The sequence below is a fragment of the Neovison vison genome, chromosome 4 (genome assembly GCF_020171115.1).
Source record: "Neovison vison isolate M4711 chromosome 4, ASM_NN_V1, whole genome shotgun sequence".
Lineage (NCBI taxonomy): Eukaryota > Metazoa > Chordata > Mammalia > Carnivora > Mustelidae > Neogale > Neogale vison.
In genome coordinates this window covers 173,990,076-174,014,261 of record NC_058094.1, presented here as the reverse complement: position 1 = coordinate 174,014,261, position 24,186 = coordinate 173,990,076, and positions in this window count along the sequence as shown.

The window sequence follows — 24,186 nt, the reverse complement described above, 5'->3', positions numbered from 1 at the left end:
ATCCCTATGAGACCTGACTCTCCATATTTTGTAGTAAATTTCCTTTTAATTAGAATTTTATAAGTAATGTTTAAATGATAGTTGATTACAAATGTTACCTTTCTTTCCACAAACTCAGAGAGGGAATGTCAGTGAACATCAGAACAAATACCGAGATCTGGACTAACTGCCTTAGCTATTGGCAAGAACTCAGAATGGGGCCTGTGCTGAGGAAAGCCCCATCTGCACCAGAAGCACATATACCCAGTTTCCCCTTCCTCTCCAGCTCCTCATGTCCAGGTTCCTTCATGGTTCCTGTCCTTGAAATATTGCTCTACTTCCAGTAGGTGTTTAGTCATGATCTCTTCTCATGCAACCTGATCACCTTATAGGGAGATGTTGGCTTTAATCACCAGATTTGCCCTGGTCATTCCCACAGGTGTATTGTTAACTTTGATACCCATCTGAGTTTAAGGTACAATTTCAAATTTTTCTTAGTTATCTTCTTTTAAAGGCACCCAACTTTCAACATTACAGAAGTGACCTCTCTCCCTGTCTGTTAGCTGTCTACTCTAATTGCACCAGCACTTAGTAAAATCTCTTACTAGCTCACTTCTTTCAAACTGCTCCTTAACGTTAAGGAAAACCTAAAAATGGCCAAGACAGAATGAATCCTGCTTCATCATTAGTTGTAATTTCCCCCACAGCTTCAGTATTTTCTGACATTAGAGATGTTCCATTCTTCACCTCTGAGAAAAGAAGTTAAAAATGTTTGTGATTTCTAAATTCTTCTGGGTTTAGAGCAAAGCTCCCCACAATGGATATTGCTAAATGCCTCATTTTAATGAAACATTAATGTACATATAAGAAGAAATCCTCTAACTAGAATTGCTTAATTTGAAAAAAAAAATCTAATGATAAAGATGAAAGTCATTATTAAATCTATAAGTCATGCAGACAATAGGCAGGAAGAAAAATGACCCCAAAATACTGGCTTCCCAGAATCTAGAAACCAACATCTCTCTTACTTCCTGTTTGAGGTAAAAGAAAGCAAAGGGACGTCAGTCCTTAGGTTGCCATGGTCAAAAGATAAATATGAGTTGTTATTTTTTAAATCAATAAAGAAGTTTCCATTACTACTTTGGCAACTCTGAAACAAACCACTTCCCCTTATAAGTCCAGTCAACAGTTCTCCTATCTTCTGAGAAAAACAGGTGAAGGATGTTTCCAGGAGCCTCTGCTGTTGAGGTTGCCCACATTCAGGTAAAAGCATGGGAAATAACTGAACCGCCAAAAATCTATGCCTGAGAGACAGAAGTAGAAAAAATTCATGCAGACTAAAAAAAGAGAAGTTGAGGTGTCGTGGGGGTGGGGCAACTCCAGTAACTTCCGTCTGGTAAAATGAAATAAAATACAAGTGGGTCCCACTGTATTGGCAAAAGCCAAGACCAGTCTTTTTATAGCCACCTCTGAGAATATCTTTATTGCCAAGTGTTAAGATATTTTCAACTTCAGCACCTGGGGCAACAGGAAGGGTGTATGAAGCCCTGTTAGCACCCTTTGGAAGGAAGTGGGATGTGCATTTGAGGACAGCTTATCATTTCCCTTTTTGCAGATAGACAGAATTTAGTGACCTCTGATGTAGTTTTTTTTAATTCCATGTGAGAGCAAAATAACAAAATGATGGGATTTCTTTTGTATCTATGTCTTGTTGAAGGACTGCCTTAGGAGAAAATGACCCAAGAAGTTAATAGTAGTAAATATACTTCAGGAGAAAAAAAAATCATTGTAGTCTAACTATTTATTCCATCTGCTGAGATGGATTTTGACTTTGGCATCCAGGTTACTAGGTCTTATTTCTATGTTTAACATTGTACTGTGTAGATGTTGAATAATAGGGGTATGTGTGTGTGAGAAAGAGACATTTTTCAAAATACTTCCATAAATTAACTTTTCAGTTGCAATCTGTATGTGTTGGATTGGGTACCCCTTTGATTGCTATGGGATACTGAGATAGGCTATAAGGAAGAAGCAAAAGGTTCTGGAATTTGATCTGAACTACTACAAGAATTACATTCTCAAGAATGATTTAAAATACTTGTAAATCATATCAACTTTTTAGGCCCTGTCAGTACAGAGTGAAATAATTCTTTTGAACCTAATAATTTGTCACTTTAGTTGTTAGTATGTTACTATTTCGTGTTGGGTGATTATAATGTACATAGAGTTGTGCTTCATGTTAGGCGTGAGATAGTTTGATGGCTGTAAGAGCTCTGAGATCCCTTCTATTTTTATCCTCATTTCAAGGTTGAAGACACTGAGACACAGAGATTTAATGATTTGCCCTGTCATTCAGCAAATAAGTGGTTAAACCATGATTTGACTAGAAGCTGCCTGACCCCAAAGCCTGACCTCTGCCTCAAAGGATCTGTTTGATTTACATGTACTATCTAAAAATGGAACCATAGAGACAGTTTTGTATTCAGAGTTTAAAAACACGTACTTAGATTATCAAAGCCCAATAATGGGCATTATATCCTAAAGTCCTGTCTTTTAATTGACTGGACTGGTTTTCCTTTGGGAAAGTTGTATTTAACTGTCCTTTAGGGGGAAAATGATACTTTGATTTGTCACTACAGCTTCCTCCTAAAGACATGTGTCCAGAAAGGGATTTGAAGTTGAAAACGGTTTCCTTTTCCCTTAAGGCTATTCCACACACACACTTCTAATGAAATGGGAAGATTTTATGTTGTAAGATTCTCTGATTTCTTTCACTTCCCAACTAAAAAAGATTATGGAGGGGACGCCTGGGTGGCTCAGTGGGTTAAAGCCTCTGCCTTCGGCTTGGGTCATGATCCCCGGGTCCTGGGATCAAGCCCCGCCTTGGGCTCTCTGCTCAGCGGGGAGCCTCCTTTCTCCTCTCTCTTTCTGCCTGCGTCTCTGCCTACTTGTGATCGCTGTCTGTCAAGTGGATAAATAAAATCTTTAAAAACAAAAACAAAAACAAAAAAGATTTTGGAGACAACCAAAATAGGATCTGACACCAGAACAGGCTCCCTGTCATTCACCATCTTTGAAAATGATGTGTCATGAAATGTGACACATGTGACGTGGGCCGAAGAGACACAGGGGAGTTCCTAGTCCTAACTTCTTAATCTGTAGTTTCAAAACTTAGCTTTTGTAGATCTACAAGTGGACTTTGAAAACAATATCCTGTTCTTTGAGGTGGTTAAGAAGTGAAAGCATGTGGAAGGAAAAGGGGCTTTCCTTTTTCTTAGATAGTGAAATATCGATGACTATGTTTTCATGCACGCATGTGCAAGCCCACACACACTCCAGCTGCAGACTCTCCATGATATATATCCCACATACATATGCACCAACACTGACAAAACCTTTAATTTTTTGTGCTTACGTCACTATTGTTTTTAACATTCAAAAGGCTTAAGTAGCTCTTTAGATTACTTCCAAGTTACAGACTCCTGGCATTTCTGGCAGTCAAAGAATGTGGAACTCAGGAAAGCCCCTCATCAGGAGCCACGATGTGGCTAAACACTGTGTTTTGAACAACTACGTCTCTGAAAAGTTTCCCCCACACATTACTGACATAATTATTGAACAACATGTAATGAGAAGAAATAGTAATGTTACCCGATTAACTTTAAAAAGCAAGAATAGCTAATGTTGCCCCAAGGAACAAGCCAAGATAGAAGACCCTAAAATTCACCTCTGTGCAGGGTGCATTCCTTTCTGAAAAGTATACTGAGAGGAAATGAATAATTGAACCTAAAATGGGCCATTTAATTGTATGAAAGGCAGCCTACCCTGGTTATGAGAAAATTAGAGTTCTTTGTAAAGGGAGAAATTTCCGGAAACTACCCCCTAAAATTCTTTTGTCTAGCTTTCCAATCTTTTAGGCACTTTTTGATGTGATTATTTGCCACTTAAAATTTCTCAACACAAACATGTTTTAAGAACTTGTGAAGTATTTGCACACCCTGATTGCAGAAAGTACATGTCACATCCACGTTTACATATATATGAGCACATGCACACATCTTCCCACTTTGGCCCCATCCCCTGCCTCCACTATATACCACTCAAGAGCCAGAATAATTTCTTAAATATTCTTTGTATCTTGCCGTTCCTTTTCCTCCTTGCTGTCTAGTTTTACTTGGGATCAAAGCCAATCCTCCTCTATGGCTTTTGATGTAGGGTGTGATCTGGCTCTATTTATCTCTTAGCTTATGTTGTTCTACCCACCCCCTTGCTTGCTGTCTTTTACCGCTCTGGTCTCCTTGCTCTTTCTCCCATAGGCCGTGCCTCTTACTGCCTCTGTTCCTTTCTGTGGCCTAAAATCTCTCTTTATGGCTGACTGCATTTTTCCTGGTTGGTTCTTCAGAATGGCCATCCCTAACCCTTCAATTTGAAGTGACTAACTCACTACTGTTTTGTCGTGATATCCCGTTCTCTTACTATAATACTTCAGTATATATTTCTGTACTTCTGCTAAAAATCAATGAAAAGCAGGCAAGACCAGTACCTGCTTTATTTTCTGTTGTATATTCAGAACCTATCACTGCATTGAGTACAGTATATATATATGTATGTGAATGTAGAATGGTAGTTTTTTTCAAATAAAAATGGTTCCTGGCTTCCAACTCTCTTCTATTTCGCCTCTAATTACCTCCAGATACCTCAAGAGAATCTTTGAAGTTACAGTGGGTTTTACAATGATGTGAGGCAACACCAGATGTCTCACCTGTTGGTGTCCTTATAAGACCAGAAAACAACCAGTTAGCTGAGGAAATGTCACTAGAAGTATAGTTTTTCTGGAAGAATTCCAATTCTCAATTTTGGTCAGCATCCTCATTATCTAAGATATGGTTGGCAGGATCAGCCCAGATCTTAAAACTCTCATTTGATTATACCATGATGACCATTTGACACAACTGACACCTGCATTGGCTCCCCAGTTCATTCTGGTAATGGACAGGTAGAAAAGAAGATCAGTCCATTTGGTGGTTTGTGTTATGCAGACCAAGGATCAGGTTGGCCAAATTCCTCAGTTTTGGCTAGTTATTTTGGTGTCCTATTGATCTTGACTTTAGCTCTAGATAGTCTACAAAACAGTCACTCTTAAAATGTCACATTTCAGGGACACCTGGGCAGCTCAGTCGGTTGGGCCACTGCCTTCCGCTCAGGTCATGATCCCAGGGTTCTGGGATTGAGTCCCACGTCTGGCTCCTTGCTAGTGGGGAGCCTGCTTCTCTCTGTGCCTCTGCCTGCCACTCTGCCTGCTCTCATTCTCTCTCTGACATATAAATAAATAAATAAATATCTTTAAAATGTCACATTTCAAAAGGGTCATGGTGACGGCTGCTACTTCTAAGGCACAAAAAAGAACATCTAGGGGCACCTGGGTGGCTCAGTGGGTTAAGCTGCTGCCTTGGGCTCAGGTCATGATCTCGGGGTCCTGGGATCGAGTCCCGCATTGGGCTCTCTGCTCAGCGGGGAGCCTGCTTCCCTCTCTCTCTCTGCCTGCCTCTCCATCTACTTGTGATTTCTCTCTGTCGAATAAATACATAAAATCTTTAAAAAAAAAAAAAAAAAAAAAAAAGAACATCTACCCCTTAATAAGCTCTGAAGAATGGTAGAAAATGTTTGTATCCTTTCAATGAAAAATGGGAGTTGGATCACTTTACATGTTTCATTTGCCATATTAATTCAGAAATAATATTCCTTGCTATGTTGCAGACATTTTTGAAAGAGCCTTTGGAAAACATAACTAAACAAAAAAAAAACCACCAACTCTTGATACACTGCAGACACATTCTCTGAATGGCTTCTCTTGCCTTAACACCATCTTGTATGTCTTCTTCAGTATGTAGCTTGTGCTGTTGCCAGCTGTCGAATTATTACTAGTTCCATAGTCCTTGCTTATTCTCTCATGGTAAGCCTACTTCTCCAACTAGTCAACTAATGATGCAGGTATTAAAAAAAAAAAACTAATAGAACATTATACAGAATCTTTAGGCAGAATTTGGAGCACAGCATAGCTTGTTAAGCTACATTTGTTGACAAAATTTTCATTATTTTTAGATGGTTGAGAAAAATTCCCAAATGGTTGCTAAAATACCCATATGAGTGTATATTTCAATTTAAAAAATTCAGACACATAGGTTTATTAAACTTGTAACTGGGCAAACAAAAAATACTGATTGAAATTTACTATATTTTTGAAAAACAAAAAAACTACAACAAAACCATAATCATTATGTTGGATCCATAAATTACACATTTTAGATTATTTTAAAACTTGTGTACTAGTAGGTAAATTATACTTATGAAAAAATTTATTTCACTTGAGAAACATGTCTTACAATCTTGGCTTGGCACAATACTTTTCAAATGTTAGTGATTGCATTTTTTTTTTCCTATCCAAGGGCATAGAAACATGCACTAGTTCTTTGAATTTATGTTAAAGTAGAAAGAAAAATAGTTTATTAGCAGTGGATGCCTTTGTGTTTGTGTAACAAAAAAATCTGGTTGAAATGTATTGGCAAGTATGCAATGCATCATATAGTGTAATAACTTATGGTGTTTGGAAGAAATATAAAAGCTGCTAAGATATTGTGGTTTTGAACTTGGCAAAAGACTTGTAGAATGAAATTGGCCTATGTACTTTCACAAGAACTTTTACAATGAATAACAGACTTTCTAAGTGCTATATGTAATGAGGTGATAAGTGACTGACCACACTGAATCCTACAACAACCTTGTAAGGATCTGTATATTAAGAGAGTCTTGAGGGGAGATTATTTTAAAGAGAAGGGTTCCTGGAAACATGAATAAATGAACCTCTTAATGTAGTTCAAGAACATCACACCTTAAGTTCTATTCAAGAGAGACTGCAATATAGCAATATTTTAATTTTTTTACAGATTTTATTTATTAATTTGACAGAGAAATCATAAGTAATTAGAGAGGCAGGCAGATAGAGAGGGGGAAGCAGGCTCCCTGCTGAGCAGAGAGCCTGATACAGGGCTCCATCCCAGGACCATGAGATTGTGAGCTGAGCTGAAGGCAGAGTCTTGACCCATTGAACCACCCATGTGCCCCAATATTTTAATTTAACACTGATAAATATTGTGCTGGTATCTACAGAGGATAAAAATAGGATACCTATGTGCTGGTATCTACAGAGGATAAAAATATTAGTAGAAAAGACTGACCCTGCTTTTGTAGAGTTTATGTTCTTATGGCCTCCCATGTAGACAGATGGCCATAACAATTCCATGGGCAAAATAAATCTTAGAAGTAAAATATTTCTGTTTCAGGTAGTGATCAGGAAAAGGCTTTGTTAATGTTAATTTGTTAATCTTCTACAGGGAAGACTTAACTATTCCCATTCTCATAACCAACACCAAAGCATGAATTAATCAGTAAAACCACCTTCTCCAAAGATGGGAGAATAATATGATCATGAATGATGGACAGGAAATGAATTCCTCAAACATGCTTATTTAAGATACTATAATAATGAGTGGAACATTCATCCATTCTATGGGAAGTTGAAAGAGTTTTTGTGTGCTCTCTTCCATCTCCTATCACTGACATGGCCTTTATGGGAATGTTTGGTGTTGTGAAGCAGCAGCTATGATAGGACCTTTTGGAAATGGGGGTACCTCTTATTCTTGGTATTAGAATAAAGGGATAGGGGCTGTTGGTGAAATACAAATGTGCCAGCTCTGTGTGGAGAGGAAAAGAGAGTTCAAGATATGTTACTAATCCCTATCTGGAGATCAGGAGCCCCCCCCCCCTTTTTGGAGTAAGTCCCATGAAAATAACCCTCAGAAATCATGCAAAGATGGTGTCATATGCCACTAGCAGCTCGTAAATGATTTTAGGATTAGGCATTCCAGCTGTTTCTCCTTAGGTGCTTTATGAAAGCTTTTGATGTTAACCTTGAAAGTCACAAAAGATTTCAAATGGTAAAAATAGGAAGAACATTCTAGAAGGAGGAAATCAGACATAGGTATGCAGAAGAGGGGGAAAGATTGGGGTAGGATTCGTAGAAATCTTTGTGGGGGGAGTGTTTCAAGAGATAATGATGGAAAGAGAGGTGAAGGTCATATTGAAAGAGTTAAGATTAGAAAGTTGTGACAAATCTATCAGGAGTTAAATCTATCAGGAGTTAGCATGTTTCCAACATTTCTATCTGAACACGTGACCAAAATACTTTTCATATGGAAAATGCCACCCCACCTCCCCATAAATTTCTGTCCCAGGGTAGTCAGAGCTCTATGGACTTCATCTTCTCACTTCTGTATATCTGACACCTTACCCAGATAGCCTCCTTTTCTGGGTATTAAAATGTCTTATCCCATGAATTATCAAAATTCAAACCTGTCATCCAGTTTAGAATTTCCGTCTTCACTGGGTAGGGAATTTGTTTCAATTTTTAATACATACTTACTTTCATCAAGGGTTATTTTTATTTCAGGGTCATTGAGTTCTAATGTACATAAAATAAAGTTTACTGTGCTTAAATATACAGTTGGTTGATTTTTAAAAACCACCGTCATCAAGTTATAGAACATTTCCCCTATAACCAAGAGCTTTTTCTTGGACCTTTGTGGTCTCTCCCTTCTCCCAGCCCCTTTCAACCTGATCAGATTTCTATCTTTATAGTTTTGCCTTGTCTACAATGTTCTGTAAGTGAAACCACAGAGTATGGTGGTTTTTTTTTTTTTTCTGGGCTGAGTTTTTCCCTCTAATATAATGATTTGGATATGAATCCAAGTTACTGCATATAACCAGTACCTGCTTTTCATTGCTGGGTAGTGTGCTGCTGTGTAATGGAACTCAGCATGTTCATCCATTAACCAGTTGATGAACACTTGCGTTGTTTCTAGTTTTGGACTATGACCAAAAGAAGCTGCTGTGAGCATTCACCTCTAAGTGTTTTTGTAGAAATATATTTTCAGTTCTCTTGGCTTAATACCTTGGAGTGGAATTGCTGGGTCATAAAAAATTCTACACTTCTGTAAGAAAATGCCCAAATGTTTTTCAAAGTGGCTTACCATTTTGTATTCCTATCAGCAATGTGTGAGAATTTTCAGTTTTAGAAATTATAATGACTATGTTTGACGTGTTATGAGAAGTTGCTTTTTCTTACTATGTCTTCATTTAGTTTTGGTAAAAAGGAAATGCTGGCCTTATAAAATAATTTGAGGTGGGATTCTTCCTCTTCTATTTTCTGGAAGAGTTGACCTTCTTCCTTAACTGGTAGAATTCACCAGTGAGGTCAAATGTGCCTGCTTCCCTCACCACCCACCTGCCCAGTTCCACTGAGATGTAACTGACAGCCCTGTGCTAGTTTAAGGTGTAGAGCACTTAATTCAACTTCCATGTATTACACAATGATTTCCACTGTAAGTTAATGTCCATCATCTCATTCAGGTAGTTCTTGTGATGAGAACTTCTAGAATCCTTTCTCTTAGTAACTTGCAAATACACTGTAACTCAGTGTTCACTCCAGCCTTCATGTTGTAGTCACATCCCCAGCACTTATTTGTCTTATTGTTGGAAATTTGTACCTTTCGGCCACATTCCTCCAAACCTCCCACAGGCTGGAAATCTTGAATGGGAAAAGGGAAGTAGTTGGCTGTTCCTTGTCTCTTGAGATACCTCTTTCTAGCTGCATTTGCTGGTGACCAAAAGAGGGCAGGGAAAAGAAGAGGAAAGTGAAGTAAAGTCTTACTTGACCAGTACAGTTAATAGGTTACTGATACCCTCTAGTTACAGCAGATGCAAAAGCTGACATTTCCATGGGAGACTTTAGAGTTCCCTTGAACCTTTAACCCCTCCCCTCTGAGGCTTGCTGCTGCCTTTACCTGGAGCCCTCTGGGCTTACACTCTCCCTCAGTTTCCGTATGGACGTGTGTTGTGTTTCTAGTCAGAAGCCCTCTTCCTTTTCAAGAGAGCTTGTAGTCAGCTGCCTATCTAGCCTGTAGAAAACATTATTTTTTATTAATTATTGGTTGAAGGGAAGCCCGTTCTTTCTTTGCCTTCTCAAAAAACTGCCAAATTTTTGCTCTGGACTATTTTTAGACTTGTCCCAAGCCCCATACTCCAAGAGAAATATGACAAATTCTCCAGTGGTTCTTCGAAAGTTCACTTCATTTGATTTGAGATGAATGGGAAGAATTCCTTTCCTCTCCCCCATTGGAGAAATATGTAACACATTTACTACTTGCTTCAAAGTTATTAATCACTGCCTTCTTCATTCAAGGATTTGTTCTGTGTATCTGGATATAGATTATCAGTTGTGCAATTTCATACGTGCAGTCATGCCTCTCCATTTAAGATCTTGAGTTTCTTGGCATCTAATCGGTTTTAGGGATCTCTGCTGAATTTTGACAACAGAGAAGGTCTCATTTAACAACTGTTCCATACATAAACAGGAGATCAAGTGTTTGAGTGCTATTTCTATGGTCCACTTATGAGTTGCTTATTTGGAACATGGATAGGGTACTTCTTAAAGCCAAGTATAAGCATCATGTCTGAAGACCTGTTAATGTGGGTTACAGCTATTAATATTTCACATACGAAGGCAGATATTTTAAAGACACATATATAAGCACACATTTCATTAGGTATCAGAGGAATGATGTTATCCCATGTCATGTAGACTCCGGAAAACTCCATTTTGCACTTAGGAGAAAATAAGTGAAATAGCATTTTGGCATTATGAAAATAGTTAGACAACATGAACCTGCTGAAAAGGATCTCAAGAACTTGCCAGAGTCTCTGGATCATACTTTAACATTGCTTGTCTATGGTAAAGAGGGGCTGGGATTTAGGAAAGAAGCATCGTGTTCAGGCATCATAATAGTTCAGAGAAGAATGGGTAATGGGGATAGGACAAGCCATATACAGTGCTTTGAAAATGCTACATCATTGGAATAAAAGCATGTTTTTCTTCATTAAATAAATGTTTACTAGCCAAGCACTGGAAAACAGTAGTAGATAAGACTGAATCCTTGCTTACATGGAATATGTTTTTGCTTTATAGAGGCAGATGATACAGTAAACAAAGGCGCAGGTTAATTTAAAAATCATGAGACCTGATAGAAAAAGTAGTTTGGATAAAACATAAATAGAAAACTCAAGGATAGAATGTAAGCTTCAGAAGATGGCAGCAAAAGATGTTTGTTGTTGTTGTTTTTTGAAAGATGATGGTATCATTGCAGGATACATTATAAAAACAAAACAAAACAAAACAAAAAAACCCTTATTCATTTACTATGGGAGCAGAAAACAACAGGCTCCATCTACTGCTCAAAGGGTTTCCAGCCCTAAATCAACCCAACTTGGGAGTCAGAGCAAGATTTTAGGGAAAACAAGATGGAGAAAGAACTTGTGTCATTTTAAATCATAAATTTCTTTGGAAACGAATGTCTTAGAAATACCGAAAGCAGGTGCCCACAGGGAGAATGAGTCAGACTCTGCACTAAAAGAATCAATTTTGGTACCTATATTTCAAATGAAAAGACCTGTCAACAAATTGCTGATAGAATTTTTTTTGCTGTCAGAGAGCACTTTTTAGAAAAAAATCTTCTGATTGGAAATCATCCAACAAATGTCAGAACTAAGTTGATCTTTCATCCATTGTCTAAGTACAAAGTCTTTATGTATTTATGTGGGTGTTTTATGTGTACCTCTGGGAATGTTCTATATGGGAGTATTTTCATAACTATTTATACCATTCTTCATTATCAAAAATAATCAGCTGTCTAGGTATCTAATAGAAAACTCTGATTTAATTTGATCTAATATGAAATTTTAACATAAAATTCTAACTTTACTGAGTTATAAGAAATCTATTTTCTCCTCCATTCTTCAGAGTATACGTAGCATTTCAACTTCAGACTTAAACCATCTTAGGTTTTTTGTTTTGTTTTGTTTTTGATGAGGAATGGGTTTTTTCCTTCATTGACTTATCTAGAATTATGAATACACTGTGGGCAAAATATTTTGCATTGCATGGCTTCTTACAATAAAAGAATGTGGGTAAAATATTTGGAGAACTAGTGGGAATGATTAAGAGCTGAAATTATCAGAAGTTTCTTTTGGATATGTGATGTGATATTTGTATAAATAACTTCTTAACAAAGGTTTTAGAACTTACATGCAAGGGAATATTGTACCTTCAATATTGTACCTTCACTATAAAATGATGCTATCATATCTCAAGGTATTTAAGTGTGATCTATTGCTTTATAGTCACACTTAATAAAAACATTCCATACTAGTAAAAATTGCATCTATCCCATATATGTTTATAGTGCTCACAACATTTGAACTACACACATAACTGGTTTTAAAGTTCTTGTGTACTGCAAATAGAGTATTATTAAACTTTACCCTAAATATTATTTAAAACTCTGAAGTCGAGGTTTCAGTATTAGCCATGTGGCTTTAATTTTGCAAAAGTTTGTCCTGGTTTGGCATGAATGTTGGAGCCAGCGTGACCGAATTGTGTAGTAACCTGAACATCTATTTGCTACAGCATGAGATAATGGAAACTCAAAGAATGAGGACAAAACTCCTGTCCATTGCATCACATGTTTTTTTTTCTTGAAAAATATAAAAATAGTTTTCAGGTATTTTATTATATTATTTAAAAGATTTTATTTATTTATTCGACAGACAGAGATCACAAGTAGACAGAGAGGCAGGCAAAGAGAGAGGAAGGGAAGCAGGCTCCCTGCGGAGCAGAAAGTCCGATGAGGGGCTCCATCCCAGGACCCTGGGATCATTACCTAAGCCAAAGGCAGAGGCTTTAACCCACTAAACCACCTAGGCACCCCTTATTTCATGTTTTGAAAGAAAAGTAATGCTCCATTTTCTCTAAAGGCAAAGCCAAAGGTAGGATAATCAATAAGACCTTGCTCCAGCACCAGTAAATCTCAGTATTAGTGACTTCAGTTTGTTTCATCAAATCACAGCCAATGGCATAAAACAGAAGTCCTGCACCAAAAATAATAAGCTTTTATGTGAAGGCTAGATTCCGTAAGGCTTGTAACCTCCCACAATGCACGCGTATAACTCTGAGCTCCTCGTGTCAGCTGGTTAAGTATTTAGAGAGAAAATACATTTTTCTTAAATGATGGTCTTTTCTCAATTATACGATCCAGTCAATAAATTGATTAGAGGTAGAATAAGAAATATTAAAACAACTGTATATACTTAAAAAAAGAAATACAAAGATTTAATAACTGAAGAAACAAGGACTCATAGATTTGAAAGGTGAAGAAGTCATCACAATGGAAAAAACAAAAGTTTAAACTTTTATAAACAAACTTGTGTATTTCTGGAAATAACTGAAATAGAGGACTAAACTGTCAAACACAGACTTAGTGTGTAGTGATTCCAGCAGGCATCTTATATTCTGTTATGGAACTGTTCATTCAAGTTATTTACTCACAATAATATTTAGCCATGAAATTAACCAATGAAAATTTAAAAAAAAATTCAGTGAGTGTTTTAGAAAGCAGTTATCTGCAGCTTGCCTTTTTCAACCCCCCCCCCCCATTTGTTTGTCCTTGGGCAAAGTGACATAACTTCTCTGGGCCATTTTCTTCATCAAGGGGGAGGAAAAATGGAGAACCTCATATAGTTCTTGTGAAGACCTTTAATACATGAATAAACTTAAAGCAGTACTTGGCTCCTTGCAAGCACTTAACAGATATTAGCTATTAGTACACTTAAAATATATAAAAGTTTATATTTAGCAAGGTCATGATAAAAATTCCTGGAAACAAAGCCTGAAAGTAAACCTCAAACAATGTAAATAGATTTCTTTTAGTTGGTAGAGCAATAAGAAATCTTTGACTTTATATTTTTAGCATTGTATAATGATTGTGTGATTTTTTATTTATTTTTTTTCCAATTTATTTATTTTCAGAAAAACATTATTCATTATTTTTTCACCACACCCAGTGCTCCATGCAAGCCGTGTCCTCTATAATACCCACCACCTGGTACCCCAACCCCCCTCCCCTGCCACTTCAAACCCCTCAGACTGTTTTTCAGAGTCCATAATTGTGTGATTTTTAACAAAAAGGGAAACTATTGAAATATTTGATTTAAGAAGAAAGCGCACAACATCTGCCCTCATGCAGTTAAGAATTCAACCGAGGACTGGCGAAGAATAGAAGTAGCCACCATTTAGGGAAGAAGTTAATATGAGGACAAGAAAAGTAGGGAACTGAGCCAGCAAAGATGGAGGAGATCCCTAGTAGGGTAGCCTTTGGCTAAGGCCTGGCTGAAGTGGGTTCGAGTACTTGCAAAGATCTATACTTTTCAGAGAAAACAGTGAAGGCAAAGACAGGAATGAGTAAGAGACCATTGCTGTCAAGTCACTGGGATTGGTTGAAACATTAGGTCCTTGAAGGGTTAAAATTGAAAAGGCTGCCTGGAATCCATGGTGGATGGTCTAAATGACAAGCTCTAAGGCAGGACTATTTCTGAAGGCACTTGAGTCTGTTTCATTTTCTCTTTCTAGAGAAAGATAGATGAATTTTAACTCTGGTTGCAATAGCATTTTCCACCTAAAGATATTAAGCCATAAAACAATAGTACTGCCCCCTTTGATAATTCACAAGGAATAAGCTTCTCTGTGAACTCGCCCGCGTGAGCAGCCAACCTCTTCTGGGGTCTGCCTGAATCCAACTTCCCCAGTCTTCTCCGTGTGCACCCCTACATGGTCCTCTGTTGTTCATCTCATGAACCAATACTCCTACCCATTCTTCCAACTTTGGTCAAGAAATCCATTTGTCCTTCAACTTGTCTTTTTGACCAGAATGCTGATTTCTCTACCCACTTCATGTTCTGGGTCCACCTTTGCTAGAGTGGCCCACTGTAACTATTGTTCTTGTTCTCTTTAAGACCTAGAAATTCCACCTGTTGTATCCTGCTTTGAGATCACTCAGTATTCTTGTTAGGAAATTATTTTTAGTAGTTAACATCATGTTTGGGTTCAAGATTAAATCGTGCTGCTTCTTGGTGTCCCCATGTATGATCTTCTACCTGAGTCAGAGCTCAACTTACTCTTTTAAGTGCTTCCCTCCCTCCCGCCTGCCAAATCCGTAAATTACTAAGCAACATTGTATGAGAAGAGCTACCTAATCTATCCCATTCTGTTTCTGCTCAGGTCTGTCAGGAAATAGACTTAAATATTCTCATTAAACACTTGTAATTTTCAGATGATATTAGTGTTTCTGCACTTCTTACTGAAAAGTTTCAGATATTGAGCAATAATTTCCAAACACTAGAGCCAAACAAATTTGATTTCTAGATTCAGATGATTTCTTTTATATTATTTCTAGATGTAAACAAAAATGAGATCCGTATTCAGAACATGACTGGACTTAAATGTGTGGACTAATATTTGCAGATTAAAGCAGCCCATTTGGAGACAGTTAAATTCATCCTCTGTTTTGCCACTAACAGAGATGTATAAAACCAACAAGAGGACAGTTGACAGTGGGAAGGTCTTCAGTTCAATGGGTGTCATCATGAAGGCCCCAGAACAATAGTGAGGCTTACTGATGATCACTTTCCCTCAATGCTGGCTTGATACAAACATGCACATGAAATATTTGTAGTAAGTCCATTTTTACATTAAAAATAGCACCAGCAAGGATTTTTAAACAACAATACTCAGAGATTGGCAAGGGTGTAATAAATGAACACTTTCTTCTATCATTAGCAGGAATGTTGATTGGTTGCATATTTCTGTAGCATAATCTAACACATATTGCCAGAGGCTTTAGAACAACCATACTCTTTAATATAACCGTCCTACTTCTAGGAATTTTCCCTAAGGAAATAATGCCGGATGTGCCCACCAGTGTAGCTATCCAGATGCTTATCACTGAATGACAGAGTGAAAAATTGGATAAGACCAAAATGTCCTGCAACTTCAGAATGACTAAAAATAATTTATGACATGCATATACCTAGAAACACATGGCTACTGGATATAACCATCACATAATAATCCGGGAAAACACTTTCGGACATACAAAAATGTTCAGGGTATGGTTGGTCCCAGTGAACACACAACAAATTCTTTCCTGAAAAACAAAAATGTGCCTGACACTGATTATAGGCTCCAAAGGTAACAGCTGACAGAAAAGTGTGGAGAAATGTAATACAACCACAAATTTGGGGCTACTGTTAACCACTATGGAGAAGGTAGAACAGGGTGATGTGATCGAGACTGGAAGGCTGGGGAAGGGCTACTTTGTCTAGACCAGTGACGGGGGAGGCCTTGCTATGGAGGGGACATTTGAATAGAAACTTGAATGGGACAGGCTCACGTCTACTTGGGGAAGAACATTCTAAGCAGAAAAAAACCAGCAGTGCAAAGGCTGTGGGACAGAATGAACTTCTGTCACCTAGAAACACATGTTTCAGAAGGTTAACTAATAATGTTTCTTTCCTACTGGTGGGTTACAGATTTGTTTTTATTTTATTGTCTTTACTTACCTGTAACATTATTTGTCTATGATTAACATGGATTAATTTTTAATAAGTAATAAAAGGTAACATAATAAAATACCACTTTCATCTTTGTGTATTAGGTGGCAGTTTTCCAACATGACTACTTACAGTAACAAAGGGAAGGTTGATCTGAAAAACAAGTAGGACAGGATTTGTCAACTGTATGATTAAAACAGACAATTTTATAGATCATTCTTATCTTGGCCTGCTGTTTTCTTCGGGAAGTAATTCATTTAACCAAGGTAAGATATTCTATGGAAGCCTAACGATAATTTAAAGTTGCACATTTACTGAAGAAACTAAATCTAGACCCTTCTAATGGCCTGGCAGAGATGGGGGCAAATTTATTTTGGCTCGAAGTTAGGGTAAATGAAAAGCATCCCACTTACCTAGCATTAAAATCAAAGAGAAGTGGGGGCAACAGTCCTTCACACATGACTTCTAAAAACACGAATCTGCATTTAGAAGCGGACATGCTACATGTGATACATACAGCACCAGCTGCCAGGAAGGGAAAAGAGGACATCTGCTTTCTATTGATTGTGCAGGGGAGCAACTCACTGAATCATCACATTTCTTCCTAGTGAAATAAGTACTTTGGTCTTTGGTCCATTTTCTGATAAGAAGAGGTTAATAAATAATCCAGGGGAAGATATACATTTGAAATCACAATATAGAGTTACTCTCAGTTTCTTTTTATTTAAATCAATTTGACTTAACCTCCAAACACTGGTTGTTTGCTGTGGTAGCAGAGAGAATTGTGATTAGAACCACACAGCTGGTTAATTTACTAAAGATGCAGAAGGTCTATGGACAAAGAAGCTATTTCTTTGCAAATAATGTAAAGTCAACAATTGCAAACTTTTTTTGGCAAAAGAAAGAAGAGGCCTTGACCTCTACAGGGCAAATTTTTATGAGCAGTTTTACCCCAAATTAAACTGAAGTGTGTGTGGGATTCAGATTAAGTATACCTTTGGGGATAAGGAAGAAGGAGAGATGGCTGTTTTGAGGGAAGATGGGGGTGTGTGTGGGGGGGGGGGAATCGCTTACTGCAAATTTTCCTTTAGTTTGGCTCTGCCTAAGGGATTTTTAGGATTTATCTGATCCTCTGAAGTTATATCAGACTTTACCTTTTAATGAAAAGCAGGATAGACTTAGTCATAAGGGGCTCACTTAGAAGGAACTTTAAAATTGAAGGGTTGTAAGAACATTTATATTAAACATGTCCACTGAGTTTTCTTTAGATGCATCTGCTGTTTAAAGTGTTTTGACTTCTCTGAACATATTATGAGTTTACAGTTTAAAGCAGTTGATTAAACCTGTGTACTTTTTTCTGTAACACCAAAGACCTGCCAAAGTCTTGGTAGGACAGTAATAAAGAAAACTGTTAGCTTGGATTACATGTAAATCAAGTTAATAAAAAAAAATACATCAGACTAACATCTTGCATGATAGAAGAGACAAACTATTAACTATGATTTTGAAGTACCAAAAATGATCATCGCTGTTAATTTATTATAAAGGGGAAAAGGTTTGCCCTTCAGAGGGCATGATAAAAATACAGTTTTCTTCGAGGAGTGGAAATTTCATAAATCATAGCATCATTAAACAAGTTGCTGATTTGGTTTTAATTTTACAAAGGCTGCCAGGGAAAAGTCACTATTCAAAAAACAACTTTAAGTTATTTATTCAAAAAACTTAAAAGAATTAATCAAAACAGTTGGAAAACATGAACAAAATAAAGTAGTAAATGGAATAAATTAAACATGTAATGTGGGTTTATTATTGTAGATTCTGCCTTGCATGTGAAATTGCTGATGAATTGGTGATTATTGTTTGTATCCAGTAAAACAGACAATCCTGTGGGTGATTTTTGGTTGTTCCCCTCCTCCCCCCCAACTGAAAACCTTCCATCAGTGACTTCACTCAGCAGAGCAGCTCTGGACAGCTGTAGCCTGCATGGAAGGACTGACCACATCTTTTGATGGTCTAGCTGTACTAAAACATATAGACAACATTCTTTTAAGTAAATTAATAAATACACAGAATATGTCTGTGAGCAGGCTCACTTTCTAAATCTCAAGAGTGGAAAGCCCCCTTCAGGACAACCTGAAGTTGTGCGTTACTGACATATTGTTGCAGCAGTTACAAAGGTCTCTTTTTAGGCTTGTCTTAAAATTGAAGTATTTTAAACACACATGCTAAATTGGTTTTTCCTTTAAAGACTCTGAATATGATAAGATGGTCTGCCCCTTGCAAAGTTGTTCGGGCCTTCCTGGGGAGGCGGTACAGTGATATTTTTTTCTTTCAATTGGAACATGATTGACATGGTGTTAAGTCTCCGGTATACAACTTTGATTCAATATTTGTTTTTTGTTTTGTTTTTAAGATTTTATTTATTTATTTGAGAGAGAGTCGGTGAGATAGAGCATGAGAGGGTAGAAGGTCCGAGGGGGAAGTAGACTCCCCATGGAGCTGGGAGCTCAATACGGGACTCAATCCTGGGACTCCAGGATCATGACCTGAGCCAAAAGCAGTTGCTTAACTGACTGAGCCACCCAGGCGCCCATTGATTCAGTATTTGCATATATCGTGAGATGATCACAGTAAGTCTATTTAACATAGTTACGCATAGTTACATAGTTACAATCTTTTTCTTATAAAGAGGACTTTTAAGAACATGTTTAAAGACACAGAAGAGAATCTCAAACTCAAACAAGATACATTTATTTCAAAAGTTGATAAAGTTCAAATACACAATTTTAAACTACAAGTTGTCAACGTATTTTTGGAACCTTTCAATAAAATGAGAAACTATACACTCCTTTTTTAGAACTGTCTTAATGTGTCCTCTTCAGATTTATTAAGGAACAAAGGGAAAATGTAGATAAAATCATTACAATATAAATAAAAGCAGTGAAGTGTATTAGTAAAATCAAGACAAACTATTCTGACATCTAGAATACTGTGACAAAAACATTGATAGGTAACTTGCAGTATGTCTCTAAATTCTAAAAGGCACTGAATGACTCAGGATGCATTTGGGCTGTGGAGAGCTCTCCTGTCCCTGGGAACACTCACGTGCCATCTGTGCCTTGTGACTTCAGAACTGCATTAAGAGCCATGATATCAATGTCAAACAGTGACCCAAATAATAGTAAAGTATAGTTTGTTCTCTATTCATAAAACTACAGCAGCAACAAAAATACTTAAATCTAAGTTCTGGTGTTAACTTCCTGTACCTCATTGGATCCTTCAGTGCATTTCCTGGGGGGAGGGGTGTAGAACAGTGCTTGTCTAATGCTCTTAAGGTATTTCTGTGCCGTAAAATTCGAAGATCTAAGATCAGATCATTCTAACTCTTGAGTCTGTGACTGACTCATTAGGATCTGATTCAAATAATGCTAATAAATTCATCTGGTTGATACCGTGTCTGTGAATAATGATCAACTCTGCCTTAATTTGAATACTTAACATTAACCATTAATATTAATCCTTTCATCTCTAGGAAAGAAAACTAAAATGTTTGGCTATTTTGTATGTAGTTTGCCTAAACCCTTCACTTTTCTCCCCATGTTTAAAATGTTTGGGGGTATATGTACTAACTTATAATTAATGACATTATTAAGAGAAATACACTGCCCATGGAATATTAGCATGTTGAATGCAGCATTGGAAGAAGGTGTTTTGGGAGAAATCTTAGGATTTATCATAAAACCTCTAAACTAAGAGGTACATGATTCAAAAAGAGCAAAACACAGTTCGACAAGCTGCCCAGTGGTTCTCAGAACACTTGGGTCCTTGGTGTCACCACATGGTTGGAGCTGAGGGACTGGTACTCATCCAGTTGAACTTTGTGATTGAACTTAATATGGTTAAATATTGCTAAATAACAGTTAATAATGATAAAGTATGGTTTATTGTATTTCCACTGATTTCCTTTTTGGTTGGTCATGTTAATCATTAAGATAGGAAGTGGTGGATATAGATAGGGATTAGAGAATATATGTGCTCATGTTTGGTAGAGAGACTATGAGAGAGCTTCAGTATTTGGTATCCTTGGGTAACTTTGTTTCAAATTACCTTTTTCAACTTGACAGTTGGTATTACATAGTCTTGTAGGTGCCTATTCCTGGTCTAAATTCCATGATCTTTTAAACCTTAAACGTTATACATTTCTATAGTTGTAACTTTATTGACTTAATGGCCATTAGATAGAATCTTTAGCTTTAAAGGCTTTTCATTTAAGTAAAGTTTCATTGTGAGTCCACTTGAATGCACGGTCCTGTCACCAAGACCAGTTCTCCCACTCGCCCACAGAACTTCTGTTCTGTGAGAGTCCTAGAAAGACTTGGGTGACATGCCGCTACATGTAATGTTTGGTTGTGAAAGAATGAGAATTTTAATTCTTGACATTTAGCAGTTTTCATTCCTAAATGAAAACTTCATTAGTCCATGTTCAAAACCTCATTCAGTTAGTGTTAAATCTACTTGCTAGTTGAAGGAGATCCATTATTTTATGAAGAGAATCCCCTACGTGGAGCATTACTTATTTTATGATTTGAGGCACAATGATCAAGAAATTGAAAGAGAGCCATGACAAGAAAGAATGTTCTCTACCAAGGCTGTTTCGTTACAATATTATTTTCCTTTGGCAAAAATCTAAAGTAGTCCCAGGAATTTAAAAAAAAAAAAAAAAAACCAGCAAATACCAGCTGAAAAACACCTTCTGAACTATATGGCAAATAGAAAAAAATATATAAAAACTGAAGTTACATCAATTCTAGAAATGGCAACCAAGAGAAAGGTATTGCCACATGCTTGCAAGAACAATGCCATGAGGGGGAGAGAAGGAAATGACATTCCATGGGAAAACCCAGGTACATCCACACACACGTAGACATCTATACCCACAAATGCATGATAACCTATTCATGTTCCTCAACATGGGCATGTATTTACATATTTCTGAATGTTCTCATTGCCAAAAATAGCTGTATATTTTATATGGGCCTATTCATTTAGCTATTTTTCTATTTCAACAATTTATACAAGACTCTTCATTGCATCTAAAACTTACAGACTGAAGCTCTAGAACACAGATCACTCGCAGTTAATAGGCCTCATGGACTTGTTTCTACCAGTTGAGTTGTGTCTTGGCTGAGGTTGATTTTATTTGTCCTAAACCTGTAATTATAAATGTTACAAACAAAATCAACATAATAAGGAAGACATTTCCTGGACATATAAAAATTTGGTTAAAACTTTTAAAGTGCTCAGGGGTCTGGGTGGCTTAGTCAGTTAAGAGTCTGCCTTCAGGGACGCCTGGGTGGCTCAGCTGGTTAAGCGGCTGCCTTTGGTTCAGGTCATGATCCCAGAGTCCTGGGATCGAGTCCCACATAGGGCTCCCTGCTGAGTAGGGAGCCTGCTTCTCCCTGTGCCTCTGCCTGCCTCTCTATCTGCCTGTACTCACTCTCTCTGACAAATAAATAAATAAAATCTTAAAAAACAAACAAACAAACAGAAAAGTCTGCCTTCTGCTCAGGTCATGAACCTGGGGTCCTAGGATCAAGCTGCATGGGTGGCAGCCTCCTTGCTCAGTGGAGAGTCTGCTTGTCCCTCTTCCTCTGGCCTCCTGCTCATGTGCTCTAACTTGTTCTCTCTGGCTAGCTCTCTCCCTCTTTCTCTCTCTCTCTCAAATAAATAAACAAAAGCTTAAAAAAAAAGCACCTTTTAAAATGCTTTAAGAAAGGGAGTCATTAAAAAAATACTCTAGGGGCACCTGGGTGGCTCAGTTGGTTAGGCGTCGGACTCTTGGCTCAGGTTTTTGCCTCAGGTTATGGTCTTAGGCTTTTAGGATTGGGCCAGGGCAGGGTAAGGGGGCTCTGTGCTCAGTGCAGATTCTGCTTGTCCTTCTCTCTCTGCCACTCCCCCTACTCGCACTCTGTCTCTCTCAGATAAATAAGATCTTTAAAAAAGATAATTTTTAAAAATTAAAAAAATAAATAAAAAAGATAATTAAAGGGGCCTCTGGGTGGCCTAGTGGGTTAAGCCTCTGCCTTCGGCTCAGATCATGATCTCAGGGTCCTGGGATCAAGCCCTGCATCGGGCTCTCTGCTCAGCAGGGAGCCTGCTTCCTCCTCTCTCTCTGCCTGCCTCTCTGCCTGCTTGTGATCTCTCTCTGTCAAATAAATAAATAAAATCTTTTTAAAAATAATTAAAAAATACTTGAGAGTGGGCAAGCGAGTTGTTAGTAATCAGGGAGGAAAACAGTAACATTTCTAGAGAGATTCTGCACTCTGCTTTCTTTTTAGGTGTCTCCAAGTTCTCATTCCATTTAAAAATGGGTCTAGGGGTGCCTGGGGGGCTCAGTCGATTAAGCCTCTAACTGTTGGTTTCCATTCAGGTCATGATCTCAGGGTTCTGAGATCAAGCTCTGCGTTGGGCTCCGTGCTTGGCGAGGAGTCTGCTTAAGACTCGCTTTACCCCTCCCACTTCCCTGCTTTCTTTCTCTCAAATAAATAAATTTTTAAAAAGTATGATGTGATAGATGTAATTCCCTTTTTGAGAAAGTGCATTTCTATGTCTAAAGACAAGGGCTTGGCTCCATACCAAAAGATCAATTAAAAGATGCAATGTATAAAAAAAAAATGCAACGTATATGTTTTATATTTTAAAAAAAGCCCAAGATATATATATATACACATCAGGTTTCCATGACTTCTTGAATTTTACTGCATTTTTCAGTTAAGCAATTAACCTATTAGTCTGACTCTCATCATAGAAAAGTGCTTCTAACATAATTAACTTAATCTGGTTTCACTGCACAAAGCACTTGAGTCAAAAACAGATGTTGTAGAAATATGTAAAATGTTATATGTGTAAAATGTACATGGATGTTAGGTAAAAGTATAAAGTCAAAGCTCAGATCTCAAGGAAGGGAAAAAAGTGAGGCAACCATAAAGCCAGTTTTATTTAGTTCTGAGATACGGGTCACATTAGTTTCCTAACTACTAAAGCAAAGAGAGAAATTGACAGCAAGATTCATAGTATCCAAACTAAAGTAAAGGAAAAATGGAAGCAGACTAGTTGCTCAGGCAAAGCACAGCTTTTTCTGGTATGGAGAAAAGTCTGATGAACAGTAGGTCAAACTGACACGGCTGTTTGGATACTGCAGTACAGCTGAAATAAATTCATTTATACAGGGCTCGAAAAACCCAAAAGAACTTTATACATGGCATCATTTCAGTGTAAATTTCCAAGATCAATTTCTACCAATAGCAGCTCATTCTGGAGCCCTTAAACATGACCAGGAACAGTGCATGGCTTGTGTGGATTATCTTTTTCTTCACAGCAATCAGAGGGCAGATGGTATCACTAATGCCATTTTGAAGACAAAAGTTGGAGCCCTAGAGACCAACGTTGTAGGACTAGCAAGCAGAAGGCCTGCACCAGGATGCCAGATTCCCTCTCAGCATAAAACTGTAATTGACTTTATCAAATATTTTTAGTCTATACCACTGACTCTAGCCCTTGGACAACTGCCCTGAGCTGCTTTTGCTTGCAATGGTAACCAAGCCTGATGGCATATAGAATCACCTGAGTGGTTTTTAAAAATACTTTTTTGGC